Raw genomic sequence first — 20,183 nt, forward strand, 5'->3', positions numbered from 1 at the left:
GGTACCTTCACATAGGCTCCCTTGTGCTGGAGGGCTGCCCAGCTCCCCAGCTGAGTGCTCAAGAACTATCGAATGTTCTACAAGAGAGTCTGCATTCTTTGCTGCTGGCACCAGAGGCAATACACGGTGACATGAAAGCACCAGATGCCAGAAGCCTCAGAGAAATGACAATGAATAAACCATACAACTTCACATTCCCTCAACCACAGAAGCAGAGGCCCCTTCCTTCCTGTTTTCCTTGTTTTCAGACAAAGAGCAAGCATGGAGAATTGGGGAGGAAGCTCAGAAAAAAAAAAACAAAACTTTAAATTGTGAACAATGACTTAGATAATGATACTTGAGTTTGGCTGAATATTTCCTGAGAGAATCTGATATTTTATTATTTGGGGTAGAATAAGTCACTGATTTGGATTAAATTTGCCTGGTTGGTATAGAAATAATTTCCCCTCTGCTGAGCACGAAAGGAGGCATGTAAAAATTTCAGTTATGAGAAAATTAAATAAGATTTTTCAAATTAGCTGGAGTGACTATTCAGTCAGAGTACACCATTCTGTCACTGATGTGTGCTGCAGTATAGCTTAACGTAATGACTTACCTGTATATAATGTTATCCCCAAGTTAAGCTTATGGATCTCAAGGACTCAAAATAATTTTGCATGCACTCTCTCTACTCTCTATAGCATGATATACACATACATATTACTGTCTAGTAAAGGTCATGGCAAGAGCAGTTAAAGTGTATTTGTTTAAAAATTAATGTAAATTAGTTGACATTGTCCCCCATTCTCTCTACTCGGGGTGGTTTCATCTTCCCTTGATAGTAGTAAGGGCCATGGGGATCAATTCAGGCAAAAAATTGCCACATTTGCTGGTAACTCATGCCAACTCATGAAAGCAACTAGATGATTGTCTCTCTATTTTTAGTCTAGAAATTATATATTAGTTATCTGTTGCTGTGTAAGAAATTACTCCCTTAAAACAGAATTTATTGTTTTAATTATGATTTTGAGTAAATAAATATGTGTTATTGTAAGTGTCTGTGGGCTAGGGATCAGGATGTGGTGTAGCTGAGTGCCCCTGGCTCAAGGTTGTTCCTGGGGTTACAGTTGAGCTGTCAGCCCAGGCCATGGGCTCATAAGTCTTATTTAGAGATGGAAGGATTTGCTTCCGGTTTCACTCAAGCGGTTGTTGGTAGGTCTCAGCCCCTCACCACAGGGCTGCCTCACCATGTGGCAGCTAAATACTCCCAGGTAAAGTGACCCAACAGAGAGACCTAGAAAGCATGCCCAGACAGTCGCCATAGAATTTTTATAAGCAAATATCAGAAGTGACATCTATCCTCCAAATTCTGCCATATTCTATTCATTAGAAGCAAGTTCATAAGTTCAGCCCACGTCCAAGAGGAGGAAGTTACACAAGAGCATGTACATCAGGAGGCTGGAATGACTGAGGACCATCTTAGAGTCTGCCTACCAGAAATTTCTTCCAGGAAGTGATGCCCACAGTGCAACAAGTTATAAACATTTAATTGATAAATACTTGTCACAAACATACAACAGGGAGGAAGACCCAGCTAATACCATAATCAAGCAACTCTTTGTCATCTCCTATGTGATTTAGCACTTTGTATTCAACTCATATCTCTCTGTCTTCCTCTCTAAGGATCAACTTCTAACATCATTGTTGTGTCACTCATATATGTTCACATCTGCCTGTGGTTTTTCTCATTATAATGGCATTAATTAAAAAAGCCAGTAATGACGAACACATATAATTCTCCTATGTATCATGTGCCATTCTGAGCACTTTACATTTTCCTCACCACAGCTCCATGAAAAAGGTAACATATTTTTACACACATTTTATAAAGAAGGAAAGTGAGGCACAGAGATGTTTAAGGATCTTGTTCAAAGTCACAGAATTAGTAGGTTTCGGAGCTTGTTTTGGGACCCAGGAAGACTCCTCTAAACCAATTTACTCTTGTGCCATGAGAGGAGGGACTCTGCGTCTGAAGCAACTTGGAGAGGAAACTGCAGCTTGATCTCAGCCACGCTCTGTCCTGGGCGGTTAAATGTCAACAGCATTCTGGGCTCACTGCTATTCTTTGGCCACAAGAATGAATTCATTCCATAACCTTCTCATCATTTCTCCTGTGTCTTCACATTTCTTCCTAGAGTGACCATCTGTTACTTGGTTTGCCTAGTGTCTGATTCTCTTTCTTCCATTACTGCATCCCAATCTCCTTGCTTTTGGTCCATGTTGTTTAGTGGGATTGATTGTTTCTGACCTTCAAGGACAAGGGTATTCACATTATCCAGGCGAGCCAGACCCATAGTCCATATTCCTGAACAGTGATTTATTCAAGGTTGGAGATGGGACATAAGCCACCTGACAGCATTTTGGGAATCTGTGGCAACTACTGAGGAAGGAATACTTTTCCACTTGGTAAGGATGGATAAAGGGGAGTCTAGAGATGCCCCTTCTCCATTGATAGAGAGGTTGCCTGAGGATGAAGCCACAAAAAGACGAAGCCATAGTTGAGAGATAAACAGAGCAAAATTCAGCATCCTGTAGTATTTCAGCACCAGATCAGGACTCAATGGGAAGCCTTACCCCTAATGTCAATATATTCTCTTTTATGCTTATGCTTTTTTGGGATTAATTTCTATATCTGGCAATCACAGAAAAGATATGCTTTCCTAAATCCAATAATTCATTAGATTCCATTTCTATTAACACAACATACAGAATATTTCCAAGCATTCAAAATGACATAATTATAACTTATGGCCTCTTGGGGGCCAGACCAGCGACACAGTGGTTGGGTTCACCTGCTCTGCTCTGGTGGAGGGTTCGCTGGTTCAGGTCCTGGGTGCAGACCTACACACAGCTCATCAAGCCATGCTGTGGTGGCATCCCACATTTCTAGAATGACCTACAACTAGGATATACAACCATGTACTGAGGCTTTGGGGAGAAAGAAAAAAAAAAGAAGAAGATTGGCAATAGATGTCAGCTCAGAGCCAATCTTCCTCAACAACAACCACCAAAAGTATATACTTTTAAAACATAACTTATGGCCTCTCTAACTACACATGTACTAATTATTTAACATGAAAAACATTCTTCCTCTAAACAATGCATTTTTTCCTCTCCAGTACTCCCACTGGTCTCCCATCTGTTACATGTGCTTTTCTAAATGTCTTTTAAGCTTTTACAAAACCCATCTCTGCATTTTCCCAGATCTTCTCTCTTGATCACTACCCTCACAAAATAAATAAATGAATAAAGTAACAAAATCTATCTGGTCTGATTTCTTTGTTCTCATCCCAAAGCATGAACTCCATGCAGAGTGACAGTAACTTCAAGTAAGTTTTTGAAGAAATATATTAACTCCACTTACTGGAACTGATTACTTCTAGGTCTGAGATAGTATGGAAGCAATTGGAGAAAATCTTCTCACACAGAGGACATTTCCAAGCTTAAAATTCAGGCTCCGTGAATGAGGCCTCTGAGATCTTGATTCAATTGCTCCTGTTGCCACGCCTGATGATGAAAGTCCCTCTGTGCCTGCTATGTTCCTGCTTCAACCAGCAACGTTCTTGCCTGCAGGCCAGAATTAACTTCCAAGAGAATCATGTTTCTGGGTGTCTAGTGAGCCATGTGGAAGTCATGGGGCTTTAAGCTGAGCACAGGAGAGAAATGAACAATGTCCAGAATTTATTATCCCGTTTGACTCTTTATGGCTGCCACGGATCCTGTCTTCCTTGCGTATTACCACATGCTCTAATCCCAGTGACATGCTCATAGCAACTGAATATTTCTCTTTTTAATTTTGTTTTCAACTCTTTGTGTATTCATATTTTATGATCTGAACCATTTCTTGCCGCTGTTTGCACACATCTTCAAACTTCATTTTAGAATAGAAGGTTCTTTGTTTTATTTGTCTTTAATTAAGTAAATATCTTCAGCTCAATTTATGCTCTGTTGGTCTTTTTTTATTCCCAGATAAATCAGAAGAGCATTTCTAGTGCTGGAACTAACATGGCTGAAAAGATGTATTCTTAACTCTATAGCTGTAGCATTGGTCCTTGTATTGGATAAACTCATAAGAAAATATAGTTCATATACTCAGTGCTCACATTAGACCTACTGAGATACACTGTGTCGAGGAAACCAGTATGCACACTGGTGCCTTACTATCGCTGACAAGCACGTGAGATAGTTCTTGTGAATTCACACTCTAAAGTCTTTAACACCTTTCTTGGCACTGCTCATTCACAAAGATATGCTAAAAGTCCACAGACCACTGCTTAAAAGGATAGACAGGATGTGGCCAATGAATACTGGAAAATATTTTTGGGGAATTTGGAAAATCAGTGCTTGGGATTGAAAGAAGTGTTTCATATTTCTCAAGTTGTGGTCAATGAGTAAAGGTATCATTTTTCTTTTAGTTTTATCTGAATCCTCTTTTTTCTCTGTTTTTGTCCTTATGAAAATGTATTGATACTTCAGTATAATATAAATTCTTTGAATCCTTGAACAAAAGAACCTCAGATCAAGATCTGATTCTAGCTTTCCATGAAGTAGCTATATGACCTTGTTTCAAGTTTCCGGAAACTGTCACTCAACTATAAATGATTATAATAGTATTTATAAATGTTTAAACATGAGAAATAAATTCAGCAAGTAGAAAGTGCCCCCAAAATGGCAGCTATTACAGTTCCTGATCTTTTAAAATGAATAGATCAATTTGGTTACCAAATTAAAATATCTGCTACTTAAGTAATTTTTCCACAATTTAAGAGTCATACGTATGTAATAAGATTTCAAAATTCATTGATGTTACTGCTCAGATATGCAGAGACCTGTAACTCCTTTGTTTTGATTATAACTACTGTGATCTTGCTAAGCTATGTCAACACATACCTGAATTCATCCAGATACTAGGTAAAATATTCTTGGGTGGGTTTCAGTCTTAGAACATTTGCTCTTTAGTGAGACTCATGTCCTTTCTTCTATAATTCACAATCTTTCTAAGATTTTTTTCTCCTCTGTCTGCCTTATCTTTCTCAGTCCTTTACTAACTCCTCCTTGTCTACTCAACCATTAAATGCTGTTTCTTCAAATCTTTGTTGTCAGCTTATTTTCTTCTCACACTACATTCTCTTCCAATTTCACGTACTCACTTAGCTTTGATTACCATATATTTACTAGCCATTCCCATTTGTTTCCTCCAACCCTTTCCTCTTGTCTTGATCCCAGACCCTACATCTCTACTCAAAACTTAACTTGGCTATTTCCTAGACAACACAAATGCAGTATGCCCAATAACATACATGTGATCTTTTCTCCAAATCTTCTCCTTCTCCTCTAGCTTCCTCAATTCAGTAAATTGTTACAACATGTGCTCGATATCTTTTATCAGAAAACCTGGAAGGATTCTTGACCTATCCTTCTCCTGCAACACCTACATCTAATCAAGTGCCAAGTTAACATTTCTCTAATTCCACCGCTGTTCTCCTTATCAAATCTATCATACTCTCTCATGTAGATTATTGTAAATTATTTTTACATTCTCCCTAATTATTTTTAATGAATTTTTGTTGCTAAGTTTTGGAAAATGAAGGATGTGTGTGTTTGTGTAGGAGAGTAGGAAAACAATGAAAACAAATACCTCTGAGTTTGTTTTTTTCAAAATAAATATGGGTACAATAGAGAAATGGCTCTTCAATTTCCCGTCACATGTAGAGCCAAGGTTTCAGCATCAGACTGAAGCCTCTGGGAGAAGGAATGGGGCTTTTCCTACCGTCCTTCTGGCTAGTGGGCTTGTTCTCCCTAAAGCAGCAAAGCGTGTGTCATTGTAAATCACCACGGTAATTCATCTTTCGGCTCCATTGGTTTTATAATGTGGGAAATTCTTGGCAGGTTTTGGCAATAGGGTGTCTATCAAAGTTAATTTTCATGGCATTAGGGCTTTCATGTGTTATGACTCTCAGGAGGGAACTGGGAGAGGATGAATCATGAACTATTGGCTAGATGCAATTCTTATCCAAAAATATGTCCCCAGTTTTACCAGCACGTTATTTCTACAGTCCTTATCAAAATTGTACCAAAAGAAGAAAAAAATTAGTCTATAACAGCATAAGATTGCTTGACTAAATTGTTCATACAGACTGGCTCTTAAGTTGAATTGACTAATTTAGTGTTTTAAGTCTGTTTATTTAATAATAATAGCTATTGAGTAAGTAGCATTTTCTGGCCTAAGGGCCAAAGCTCTTGCACATAATGCTACACTGTTAATACTATTCCATTTTATATATCTTTCACAGGAATTTGTATATCACTTTTGCTAACATTTAGGCTTAAATACGTATTTCCTAAAACATGACTGTTTCTGGTAAAAAACAGACTCGATTTGTGGCTATTATGTTATAGAGTTTATTCCTTCACATTCATTCTGCAGTCATTTTTTGCAAGTTGTCACAGTTACTCAGAACTATTTTCCAACATGCCTTAGAGACAGCCAGAATGCAAAACATGTATCTATATCTACATAATTTTTTCTTTAAGACGCACAAATATTAAATGTCTAGAATTGTTTTGAAGTTACTGTATTTAAGGAATTGTAATCCTTCCTAGTCTTTAAAATTCTAGCCTTAGAAAGGAGGCATTGTTGAATGGATGACCAGAGTTGATGAATAGAAGACATAACTTTTTGTCAAGTTGAGGGTTGATAACTGAGTCAGAAATATTAGAAGGACCATGTGTCCTATTCAAAATATAAGTAAGTCACTCATAGACATCCCCAGTGTCTGAATGCTGGTAATTTTTAAACACTCAAATGAAAAACTGATCGAAACAAAAAAATAGGATCTGCAACTTTTTCCAAGGTTATCTATGCAGTTGAATAATTGTGAAATCTAGACTAATCATCATTGTTTATATAGGGAATTAAAATTGAGTAATATAATAGATTTATCATCTGCTTGCTAGTTTCAATTAATGATTAAGTGAGTAATATAGCCATAGGTTACTCATTGGTGGGCAAGGTTACGTGAGCATTCTCAATCAGTCTAAAGGGAAAAGAATAGATATTCAGTTTGGTCAGCCTCTTTCTCCTGCAATAAATGCCCACAGACTCATTTAGTAGAATATAAAAAGTGATGTTCCAGTGACTTGCCTGTAAGACTGGGAGTGAGAATGCAGCAAATTCATTTATTTGCAGAATGATCTGAAAGCAGTCTTCATGTATGGCCCAAAATGACAGAAATAGGAGAGCATCTATGCATTTCAAATATTATTATAGGGGCTTTGGGGATCAGATGGTTAATAATAGATGAAATAGAAAAGGAAGGTTTCTGTTCTATTCCTTCAAATGTCTTAACGCAATGGTTATATGAAGCTAAATAATGTTTAATAAATGTTATAATAAAGAAACTGTATTTGAAATCATTTTATAAAGATTAAAATATTGTCTTAGCTGACTTGATCAGTATAAAATGATTTCTAGGCCCTGACCTCAATATATATGAGGAAAACCTGTGATCTCCATGTAAGTGACTATTTAGTTTAGTGAATTCATAAAAGGTTTGGGGACTTGGGGATAATGTGAAATGTGGTAAAAACCAAGCAAGCTTCCTGGAGCTTGAGAATGAGGCACCAGGAAGCTTCGATGCATAAAAACTGAGGAATTAAACAAAGAAAAAGAAAAAAGAAAGCAGCATTGCAAGCTATGAAGGCCTCCCTACATTTTAAGTTAGTAATTGAATATTGCTTAACAGTGTTAAGAGAGTGAGGAAAAGGAAATACCTTGCTAACCTCTACATCAGTGTGTGGCAATATACATATTACAACATCTACATTGCAATATACATATTTTGGCCTTCATCCATCAATTCACACCCAGCAATCATCTCAAGGAATATTCACAAATCTCCTAAAACTGGGTAAGGACAGATTCTTTAAACTTTATTATAGGATACCTATAGGAGATCACTGGCATTGGATATATCTCAGAGAGCTAATCCTAGAAGCTTGGAGGGTGAGGGCTGAGAGGTATTGGATCACGGAGGATGGTGGATGCAAGTTGTATAAAAAAAATAAATAGTCTATAATTTAGAAGGTATGGTTTCTAGTCCAAGTTCAGTAGCTTCATTAACCATTTAACTTGAGTAAGTTAAAAAACTTAAAAAAAATCCTACCATCATGAATGTAAATGGCAAATTAAAAATGATTTTAGTAGTTACTAATATTAAATAAAGCCATGAAATATAGTATTATGTTCATATAGGCATATTAAGTCACCATTATAGGATAGTCATTAATTAGTTATATACATTATTTCTTGACAGAGTTCTAGAAAGTCAGAAAAAGAGTCAAACAGTTATAATTATAGGTTACCTCGTATTCTTTGCAAGAGTGAAGCTATAAGTGGTGCATAATAATAACTCAGCAATATCTTGGCCTTACTTCTGGCAGCCAGGTGAGAAAGGATTAAGACAGGATTGGGAAAACAATGTTTTATAGTGGTGAAAAGCAAGGATATTTGGAACTGATAGATATGGAGTTAGGTTCTAGCTCCATGGTTCTTAGATTGAGAACTTGCGCAAGTTAATTAATCTCTTTGTGCTTAGTTTTCTCATCTGTAAAATGGGAATAAAACATGGCGTCACCTCATAGATGGAAACAATTAACAGAGTTTCTGGTAAATTATAAGTATCAGTCATTATTTGAATAACTTTTATTCCATGTTCTCAGGTGTCTGCTGCCTTTAGTCCCACACCCCTCCCCTACATACGTCAGTAATCCTCATTTCTTGTTTAGAATTAGAGTTTCCATACTGCACAACTTTAGGAGATCTAGTCACATTGTCTTCTGTGTGATTGATGCTCCCCTGGCTCTGTGTGACCCCATGGTCCTATAAATCGGAATGTAAATATTTGCACAGGGAATTCAGACAAGTATGTGTCTGATTAAACAATTCTCATACTAATGAGGTTGAGAGGCACTTGATCTTATTCTTCCTACAAATAACATTATTACAATTGCCCTGATAGATATCTTTGAAACCTTGTTATGTTGCTCCCTTACACTCTGAAATTTTGCAAAAACAGTATTAGCTTATAATAATAAATACTTAATCTTTCTCCAGTGTTCAACATATACCTTTAGTTCTAGGCAGTTGGCGTCTCCAGAATACTTTTTTCCTGCTAGGCTCATGCCTGCCACATGCTTTGACTCATGTTATTGTTCCCTGAAGAGTCTCTTCCTTTCTCATCCATCCACAAATGCCTGCTGTTATTTGGCGAATACCCTGTTGGTATTATTTTCAAATAATTTATGTGAGTTTTGCCATTCAATTTCCAACTTTTGGGGGAAGTCAAAGACAAAACCCGTTTCAGGAAGACCGCGCAACAAAGCACAATTTGCATAAGTTACAGTCATTCTAATATTTACTCATATGTCAAGACTACCTCTCTGATGTGTTACAACAAAAACGTAGAACATGGTCTCAATCAGTTCACAGCATTTTATGTAACAATATGCTATCAGTTCCTTTAGAAACTAGGATCTCCTACCATTACATTTTTCAAGGCTTCTATTTCTCAGAATCCTGGTTCTTGATCATTGTCTTCTTGTAACTAGGTAATCCGGAGTTGAAGTCTTGGAACCAACAAAACAATCTTTAATTAGTAAATCAGAAGCATTCAAAAACAAGTGAAATGGACCTGCATATTATCTAGTATCCAAATGAGTGAGAAGACTACTCACTCTTCCAGATAATATGTCTTTCTGGAATTACTGGTTGCTTAAAAATCTGTATCACAGAAACCCTCAGTATTAGCTTTATCTACTTAATTAAATAATATTTGCAGGCAGATCATGCTATATACCTCTATATCATCACCTTGATGAGTAAATTATAGGCAGTGGAGTCAACTTTTCTAGTCACTAATATTTGCTTCTCTTCTCTGATATAGCAAAACAGTGCAATAGCCCCATCCCAATTCTGGTTTGGGTTCAAAGACCAGCATCTCTGAGTGACTCCTGGGAGTCTCAACATCAGATCAACATATGGCTTTTCCCATTTCAGAGACTTAGAGACCAAAAGGAAGAGCTATCTGATCACCCTCTGCTGCATGTGTGTGTGCGCGCGCACACACACAGAATATTCAACAGTGGAAGAGACAACATAATAACACATAGTATACATAATATAACACATAAAATATCTAGTATATTTGGATATTCTTGTCCTCTCTTCCATGTCTGAGTGCTCATATGCCCATTTCTATAGATTTAATTGTGGATACCTTGAGCCTATGAGGCTTCTGTGGGAGAGTTACACCGCTAACCTCTTTTCCCTGAGTCATTGGTTCTTGAGACACTGAAAGGCTTTCCTGGATTCCATGTGATTCATTAACGAGTTTTAGCTAAGGGTGCAATAGGCAAAGTCTTGATTTTTGTCCTTGTCTGAGGCTGTCACTCAAAGGGCCCCTCAGCTTTATCTTATACTGATTTGATGAGGCTCAATAGCATCATTCAACCCTGCAAATCCCTGAATTTCTGAACTGTCAAAATGCTCTTTTATTCCTGCTTGTAAACCAGCCAATCTTTTTTTATGTATTTTCTGATATCACCTCTTTGTTGTACTGCCTTTGAAAAAAAATATCCAATAGAAACTAACTCATGTTACAAGTAGTCTCTTTTCTTCTTTTTGTTTTAATCTAAACTAATAAGCTCGTTAGGGACATTATCTACCTTTTACTTTATTGTAGGCAATAGTTTTTTCAAAATGTTTTCCCACAGCGTAACAGTAATAGCCATTTTTTCTGGCTTCATATAACAGCTTTTGCACTGCCTTTAGCACAGTTCCCAAAGCCAGTGCCACATAGTATAGACTTTGTTGTGGTTGCGGCATCCCACTTCTAGTACTGACTTCTGTATTTCTATATTTCTCAGGATATGTGCATGTGTTATGCTGCAGTTAGAAACTCACAGCTGATGGGAGGAACAAGCAGCCCCAAGGATATGCAATGGATGCAATGGAATGGCACATTTAGGTTGCTGCAGCCTTGGAATTTAGCAGATGTGGGATTGGGGCCCAGGGTTCCTGATCAGAAGCCCACATAACTGCCAGGGCACCTCCCGGCTCCTGTAAGGCTATAGACTTGCAGCCCAGGTATGCACAGTTCACTCATCTCTCTGGCCCTGCTGGTCCCTGCCCTGCACCTGGCTGGACCTCTGGGGTAAGGTGCCACGGCACTGTGACTCTGAGTGAGGGGGTAGAACAAATCATCCTGAAGCTTTGGGGTTTGCCCGAGAGATGGTGTGAGAGAGACTCTATATAGAGGAGTCTGGGTTGAGGGGCCTCTGGCACCCTGGGCACCCAGGTGTTTCTCATCCCACGACTCTCCTGTTGCCCCGTAGATCTCCCAAGATCAGGCTTCCTCTGGGAAGAGTGGTTTAGGCTGTAGCTGCTCCAGCATGATTCTGGCATTCTCTGAGCCACTCCTGACACTCAGCACACCTCAGCCCATCTTTTCCTCTCCCTCTCCCTCTGTTGGGACCTGTGCTTACTTACCTCACACACCTGAAGTCACATAGCACACCCTGCAACTCCAACTGAGCCCTAAATAAAGGCCCTTTTGTATGGCAAAAGGAAATTTTTTTTTAAGCTTGATTATACTCTATTTTTTTTAATTGCAAAAACATTGGGTTATAACATTATAGCTTTTGGGTGTACATCATAATATATTTTGAATTCTGTGTAGATTACATCATGTTCACCACCCAAAAACTAATTATAGTCCATCCCCTCACATGTGAGCCTAATCACCTCTTTTGCCCTCCCGCCCTTCCCCCATGGTAACCACCAATCCATTCTCCATTGCTATGTGTGTATTTGTTGCTGTTTTTATTTTCTGCTTATGAGTGAGATAATATGATATTTGACTTTCTCCCTCTGACTTATTTCACTCAGCATAATACCCTCAAGGTCCATCCATGTTGTCACAAATGGCCAGATTTTTCATCATTTCTTGTGGCTGAGTAGTAGTCCGTCATGTATAAATACCACATCTTCTTCATCCATTCATCCCTTGATGGGCACCTAGGTTGCTCCCAAGTCTTGGCTATGTGTGCAATGCTGCAATGAACATAGGCGTGCAAGTATCTTTATGCCTTTGTGTTTTCAAGTTCTTTGGATAAATACCCAGCAGAGGGAGAGCTGGATCATATGGTAGAATTGAGGTATAATTGACTTAACATCATATTAGTTTCAGATGTATAAAATAATGATTTGACATTTGTATGTATTGTGAAATGATCATCATCCATAAGTCTAGTTAGAGGTAACACACAGTAACACATACTTATAATTGTTTTTTCTTTACTTTTAAGATCTACTTTCTTAGCTACTTTCAAATATATGATACAGTATTGCTAACTATAGTTACCATGCTGTACATTACCATCCCTAGGACTTTGCAGGTTTGTACATTTTGACCTCCTTCACCCATTCACCCTACTCTCAATGCCAACCACCAATCTTTCTGTATCTGTGAGTTGTTTTTTGTTTCTTTTTTTAAATTCCACATATAAGAAAGATCATATGGTATTTGTCTTTCTCTGTCCGACTTCCATCCATGTTGCTGCAAATGGCAAGATTTCTTCTTTTTCATAAGTGCCAACTATCAGTGGTTTACCAAAAAAAATGCATTTATTTCACACGGGTTGGCTGACTCTCTGATTCATGCTTTCTTCATTCTGAGACACTGACAATGGTCCACTTCCTTAACATTCATGGTCCACTGGCCCAAAGAGTAGTACAGTGATGCCTGAGTTCAGTAGAGTAGGGAGACTGGTCTTCTGCAGAGAAGAACACATGGGGAAGGAGAGGGCTAGTTATGGTGGACAGTACAGCAACTTACCAGAGTGCACGTTCACTCATTATATCTGAGAGATCACATCTTACGGGAGCATCCTAAGATGGGAGGGATATCTTGAGATGTGATTGAGGATATCATAATAGAAATGCCAGGCACACTTCTGCTGCAGAGGCCTTCAAAACACAGAGGCCTGTGTTGTCCATGGATCCTAGTGGCTCTCATAATAAAATTGCCTAGTGGATGCATGTGAGTCACAACCCTGCTATCTGTGTCATGCTCTGCCACTTCCATCATGATGAATGAGTTCCACTCTATTTGATTTGCAGTAAAGAAGCCCGCCTTTCCTAGGATGATAGCAAACTCTGTGAATTACAGAGCAGAGTTCTGTAGCCACGGCAACAAGAAGACCTACCAGTATTTTGCATTTACATAAAAGAAAATTTTGAAACATTATCTTTATATTGGTCAGTCCCCCATAAATCAATGTCTCTTCTTTCCGAAATTCCTTTCATAAAGCACATAGCGTACCCGTAATCTATCTTTCCCATCACAGTGAGCACCTATCACAAATTAGATGCTGGTTTTTACAAAATTATATAAAATGAGGATAATATATATTCTCCTTTCTTTCGCATGGAAAATAAAATATCAGAACCTCATCTTGGTATTTTTTTTCCCTTTTCTCTCAAAAAAATTAATCTTAACAATGCACTGATTGACTTGTATGAGTCAGCACCTCACAAGGCCTTATTGTGCCTGGCATCACTCTAGTTCCCCAGAGGAGCTGAGAAAATTAATATTCAGATGAAATTTTAAAAAAATCTTTGATAGCTATTGTGCTAAACCCATTTGTGTGTGGATTTCTAAATATTAATTTAACCAACAGGATAACAGGATTCTCACTCTTTGCTTTGCGGTGTGTGATTATCTCTTGCCCTTTTCAACCTTGTACTTCCACTTTTCTCCCATCAAATTATAACTGATTTCCTGTGTCATAAGATCTGATGCTTTCAATCTTCAATTATTTCATTTTCTCTACCTCCTTTCCTCCACTGTAGACTGAACAAGAAACCTTCAAACATCTAAAGGGAAGAAGATATTTGAATACCACCTAATTCTAGAAAGCAAGCATTAACGGAATTGGTGTAATTACTTAGGTTCTGGAAAGAAGTGGATTCACAGTGCACAACACTTTTCACTTTTCAAAAAATAAAGTTTCAAGATTGGTCTTTAAATCCTTAAATTTAAGGTAATATGGAAATTGTTTTGATATATTTCTTCAGCCAAAAACACAATAGATTGAAGATGGGGTGGATAAGATTTGAAAGTACAGGCATAACTGAGGCCTTTTCAGACATAATAGAGAAGACACTTGCCAAAGACTTCATTCTTCCCTACACAGAAAGGGAACGAGACCTCAATAAGTGGCTTTCATCAACAGTGGAATCGTGTAGAGGTGAAATCATCAGGAGCTGCCTGACCAGAATGTCCATGTTCTCTGAGTCTAATGCATGCATTAAACTATATTTAACATGCTCTGAAACATGGTGATACATAGATAAACAAATGAACTTGTGTCAAAATCCTGAACCAGCAGCATGCACTCATGTATTTTAATGACTATTTCCCAGTGGAATTTATCAACTCCCCAGTTTATTTTCAAGCACGCAAGCATAGTAGTGTTAGAATGCAAAAATTTCTTGCCTGTATTTGAAGATTTTGTCTTTAATAAAGACACAATAACAGCCCAATGATAACTATAAATTATTATGTGAATGATGTTTAATATCATTGTGCCTTAGTAAAGTTCAGGACATACTTTATAGATCATTAAAACTCATGATCTTTCATCCATGAATAGGAAAACATTTGACAATTGAAACTGTTATTTTTTTTTTTGAGGAAGATTAACTAACATCTGCCACCAATCCTCCTCTTTTTGGCTGAGGAAGACTGGCCCTAAGCTAACATCTGTGCCCATCTTCCTCTACTTCATATGTGGGACACCTGGCACAGCATGGCTTGCCAAGCAGTGTGGTCCACACCCAGGATCCCAGTTGACGGACCCCAGGCTGTGGAAGCGAAATGTGCAAACTTAACCACTGCACCACCCGGCCAGCCCCTGAAACCATTTTTACAGAATTCAGATATTAGAAAATGAGCAATGTCGTTCTATTAAAGTATTTTAAAGGACAAAATGGCAACTTTTAAAAAGTATTGGAATATTCAAGTTCCATTCTTCATCAGTTAGAATAGATGAGGTCGTGCTGCAAGAACCACAAACCCAATTCTCAGAGTCTTAACACAGCAAAGGATTAGTTATTGCTCATGATACATGTTCATTGTGGGTTGACCAAGGATCTCTGCACAGTTTGCTCTTAGTGGAGGACCCTGACTTATGAACAAGCTACCATTTGAAACTGCTGGGTCCTTAAAAGAAAGAAAAAATAAATTTGCAAGTTCTCACAGTAGTAATTAAATGCCTTGGCACAACTTTTTTGGCCAGATCCAGGCATGTGGGTCCATCACCCACAAGAAAGCCAAGAGTGTAATCCTGTAATGTGCCTAAAAGGAGAGAAACCTAAACTATTGGGAAAACTGTTCTACCAGCTTCCACATGAACATTTGAACATTTAATAGGCAAAATTTCAGTGGGTAAGTTGATTTTTTTTAAAATAAGTGAATCGAATGGAGAAAAGTTCTAAGGAAATGCTCCCTTGGTTATGAAGAGTGATGGGTACAGTTATTTTTATCAACAGATTAAGTGCAACAATGAAAAGCATGATACAGTTGAGCAGGTGGAAAGCCACCTGCACGTCTCCATGCTTCCCTGCTTGGCCTTCACTCCCTTTAGTGGCTAAGTCACACCTGGCAATGGGAGAAACTTGAGAAAGCGTATCAGTTCTTTCAAGTTTTTAGGGCATTAGTTGTTATATTCTGCATCTTTATGACAAGTTGTAAACTGAGCCTTAGACAATCCCAAATATTCCGAAGACCTTGATAGGGATTAGCGAATAGAAATGGACCATTCTAAGACGAGACACAAAATGAAATCCTTAAAATAATTTAACAAATTAATAACAATTCAGGGGGACACTGGGGACCTTTTTGTCTAATAACATTGTTCTGCCAAAGAATCCTGTAGCCATTCAGTACATCAGCATTGGAGATCCTTGAACATCAGGTACCTCTCCAGTCTTCCATTCATTCACTGCTTCATGGATGCTCACAGTTGCTCTCTGGTTTTCTGTGTTAAAATAGTTCATTGAAGTTACTCTTCCCTCTCTCCACTCCTCTCTCTTCTGACATGCAAACAAGGTGAAGGCCCAAATGTGAGTTAGGGGAGAGATATGTGGAGTATGATGAGATAAAAAGTTTCAATATTTAGAAAATAGCAAGTACGAAGACATAAAACTGAACAGGAATAATATTACTCAGAAATATACAATAAACTTATAAATATGAGAGACTATGTAAACAGAAGAGTGAATGAAAAAATGAACATTTGAAAAAATAAACACTACAGGTATCAGAGCGTACTAAAGTCAAAGAAAAGTTTCTATTTTAAAAGGATTTAAAACTCATTGTTAATGACTATGTATTTCAAGTGTGAAAACAGAGCACAGAACTCTGAGCTTGAGCCATGCTCAAACTAAATGTATACTTCAGGCTGTGTTTGGATCGAAAGAGTCCTTCCAAAAATGAATTGATTGGTATTTCTGAGATACTATGTGAAAATGAGAGTCTGTAAATTTAGATGGCTGGAGAAACAATGATTTGTGATTTTATTTTTACTTTCAGAATCCTTTTATATGTAAAATTACCTACACGTTAAAAGTAACCTACCTCCAAGTTTGCCAGTATTTTTTTTTCTTTTGATGTTTGGGACTTCATTAGGAGTTAATAGGGAAAAAAAGAAGTATTTCCTACTAGCCATAAGAATTCCATAAAGTAATAAAATATCTACAAATGTTAAATTTCTCCACACGTTCTGAGGACTTGCAATAAAAAAGCATATTTTTTCAAATCTTTAAAAAATTCCATGAGATAAGATAATGCAAAGAGTTCATCAAAGAACGGAGCAGGGTCAGAAGCTGGTATCTAGTAAAGGAATAGGAGCCAGGGAAGTAGAAAGTCAGAAGATGGAAGATGGGAATGAAAACTAGAGGGAGTTACCTCTCTGCTGGCTTAAATGAGCTTGTAAGAGCAGGACAGAGCACTGGATGGATAGAAAAGGATGGATGGAACCAGGATTGTGTACTTTATGCCCCTTCAGAACAGAAGAGGGCTCTGCTCCTCGCTTCACTGGGAATTGGCACCTTGATAATCTGTGGCACCATGGGCATTGATACTTATCCTAAATTACATATGCATGTATGTACTTGTCCATCAATGTGGCCACTGACACTGTAGGGGCAGCTGATCATCCTGTTGAGACAGTCCTCTTCTTGGGTCCCCCTAACTCTGCATCGGTTCATGGATCTCAGTGCACTTCTGTGGGGATGCACAGGACACAGTCGTTCTACATTCAGCTATGGAGAATAGTGATGCCAGCTTTTCTTTGCACTCCTGCACAGAAAGATGCTTTTTTTTAGTAATGTGGCAGCTTGTACAAGGCAGAGAGAAAGGCTAAATCCTGCTGAATTGGGGTTAAAAAAGTGAGAATTTTTTTCCTCTCACAACTGAGTTTTATCAATTCTCTGACAGGACTACTTGCTCTCTATGCATATCATATTACATTGTTTCACATTAAAATTGCTGCAACATTATCCATTCAAGCAGGATTGAGAATATGGAATATTAATAAGGTTACCACTCGTCTAATTTTCAAAGGAATGGCCTATATATAGTGCAGGAACACAGTCCCAGAATAGCTTTGGGCATCTGAGCTGTAGAGAACTCACAAAGCAATGGTATAATGACTCCGACTATAAAATAAACACGACCACATAGTATCCTAACAGGAGATTAAAAAAATAGTTTTGCCTCTAAAATATATATGTTTAAAGAAAATCAGAAGTCAGGAGAGAGGAAGGTGATGAACTTGGTGTGACTGATTCCCAAGGCCAATATAGGTACTGGAATGAGGGTTGGACGTTGGTCATCATAGGACCTTAACTCAAGTTCAGATTCTGCCACCCAATGTTGTGTTAACATGCACAGAGGAACAAAATTGACCTTTAGTCTTTTCATCAGTAAAGCGGAATGAGAATACAAATACTCACCTCACAGGGATGTTGTCATGAACAAGTAAGATTAAATGTATGAAAAACAGTTTGGAAAAGTTAAGAACATATAAATTCTGTTATTCATATGAGCATTATTGTATTTCTCTATATAAAGTTATATATTTTTTAAAGTTTAATGCCACCATTCATTCAGTTATTCAATTATTCAGCAACTATTTTTTGAGTACCTACCACTTCCATGGTTTTACATTATTAACTCATATTTAACTGTTATAGAATAGGATATATAGAATGTTATAGAATCTGACAGAACTGGGTTTAAATTCTGGATATGCCCCATATGACCTGTGGAGAATCTAGATAAGTTGTCCATAGACTGTATACCTCATTTTCATTACATGTGAAAAAAATAGTAGTAAAAGTACTTACTTCATGTGACTATAGTGAGTATTAAATGAAGGATCATGTAAAGTTTTAGAACAATGTCTAACGTGTAAGTTCTATTTCATAAATATTTGCGATAATTTTTTACAATAATTACTGTTAAGTTGCATTCTTAAACATAACCTATATCTATGAGATAACTGTATGTGAACTACATTGTGAGTCTATATAAATGATAGCTTTTTTGAAGAACTTAATGTTACCTTCACTATACAGTGATGCTCCACATAATGACATTTGTTGGTCAGTGACGTGTTGCGTATACAATGGTTGTGCCATAAGATGATAATGGAGCTGAAAAATTCCTGTTGCCCAGTGCATCTGATAGAAGACACTCAAGAAGATTGCCCATGACTTCACAGAATTTGCCAGAGATGGGGAGGGCGTGGATAAGAATGACATTGAGGAGCTCCTACTGGTTCCTGAGGAATTAACTAATCAAGAGTTGTTGGAGCCAGATCAGGAACACATAGGTAAAGAAGAAGAGAGAAAAGGAAACTTCAGGAGAAGAAAAAGAGGAACTCCCAAGAAAATTCACAGTGCAGGGTTTAGCAGAAACTTTTGCAGATGTTAACAAGTTCCTTAAAATCTTGAAAACATGAACCGCAACACCGAACAGTTTTCATTAATCGAGAGGAATGTCCATGGTACATTATCTGCTTACAAGAAAATCTATGATAAAAAATAAAAACAAACCAAGCAAACCACCATGGACATATTTCTGAAAAGAGTGACACCTCCTCAAGAAAAGCTTCAGGCAGTATTCCAGAAGAGGGTATTGTCATCATAGGAGATGACAGCTTTATGCACGTTATTGACCCTGAAGACCTTCCAGTGGGACAAAATGTGGACGTGGAAGACAGTGATATTGATGATCCTGACCTTATGTAGGCCTGGGCTAATATGTCTTAGTTTTTAACAAAAATGTTTAAAAAGTAAAAAAAAAATTAAAAATTTTAAAAACAGAAAAAAACTCATAGATGTAAAGAAGGGAATAAAGAAAGAAAATATTTTTGTGCAGCTGTACAATGTGTTTGTGTTTTAAGCCAAATGTTATTACAAAAGAGTCAAAAAGTTAAAAAAAAGTTTAAAAGTTTATAAAGTAAAGAAGGTACAGTAAACGAAAGTTAATTTATTACTGAAGAAATATTTTTTTATAAATTTAATGTAGTCTAAATGTGCAATGTTTACAAAGTCTACAGCAGTGGACAGCAATGTCCTGGGCCTTCAGATTCACTCACCACTCACTCACTGACACACCCAGAGCAATTTCTTCCCTGCCAGCTCCATTCATGGTAAGTGCGCTTTACAGGTATATCATTTTTTATCTTTTATACTATATTTTTGCTGTGTCTTTTCTATGTTTAGATATATTTAGATACACAAATACCACTGCATTACAATTGTCTACAGTATTCATTACAATAGCATGCTGTACAGGTTTGTAGGATAGGAGCAATAGGCTACACCACGTAGGCTAGGTGTGTGTAGGCTATACTATCTAGCCAGGCAATGACAAAATTGCCTAAGGATGCATTTCTCAGAACATATCCCCATCGTTAAGCTATGCATGACGGTACTTCATATAATTTCTCTGAGAAATTTAAAATTATGTCTTGTCCATTTTATCATAAATTGCACTTGTATTACAGTTTCT

This window comes from Equus asinus, chromosome 7 (genome assembly GCF_041296235.1).
Source record: "Equus asinus isolate D_3611 breed Donkey chromosome 7, EquAss-T2T_v2, whole genome shotgun sequence".
Taxonomy (NCBI): Eukaryota; Metazoa; Chordata; class Mammalia; order Perissodactyla; family Equidae; genus Equus; species Equus asinus.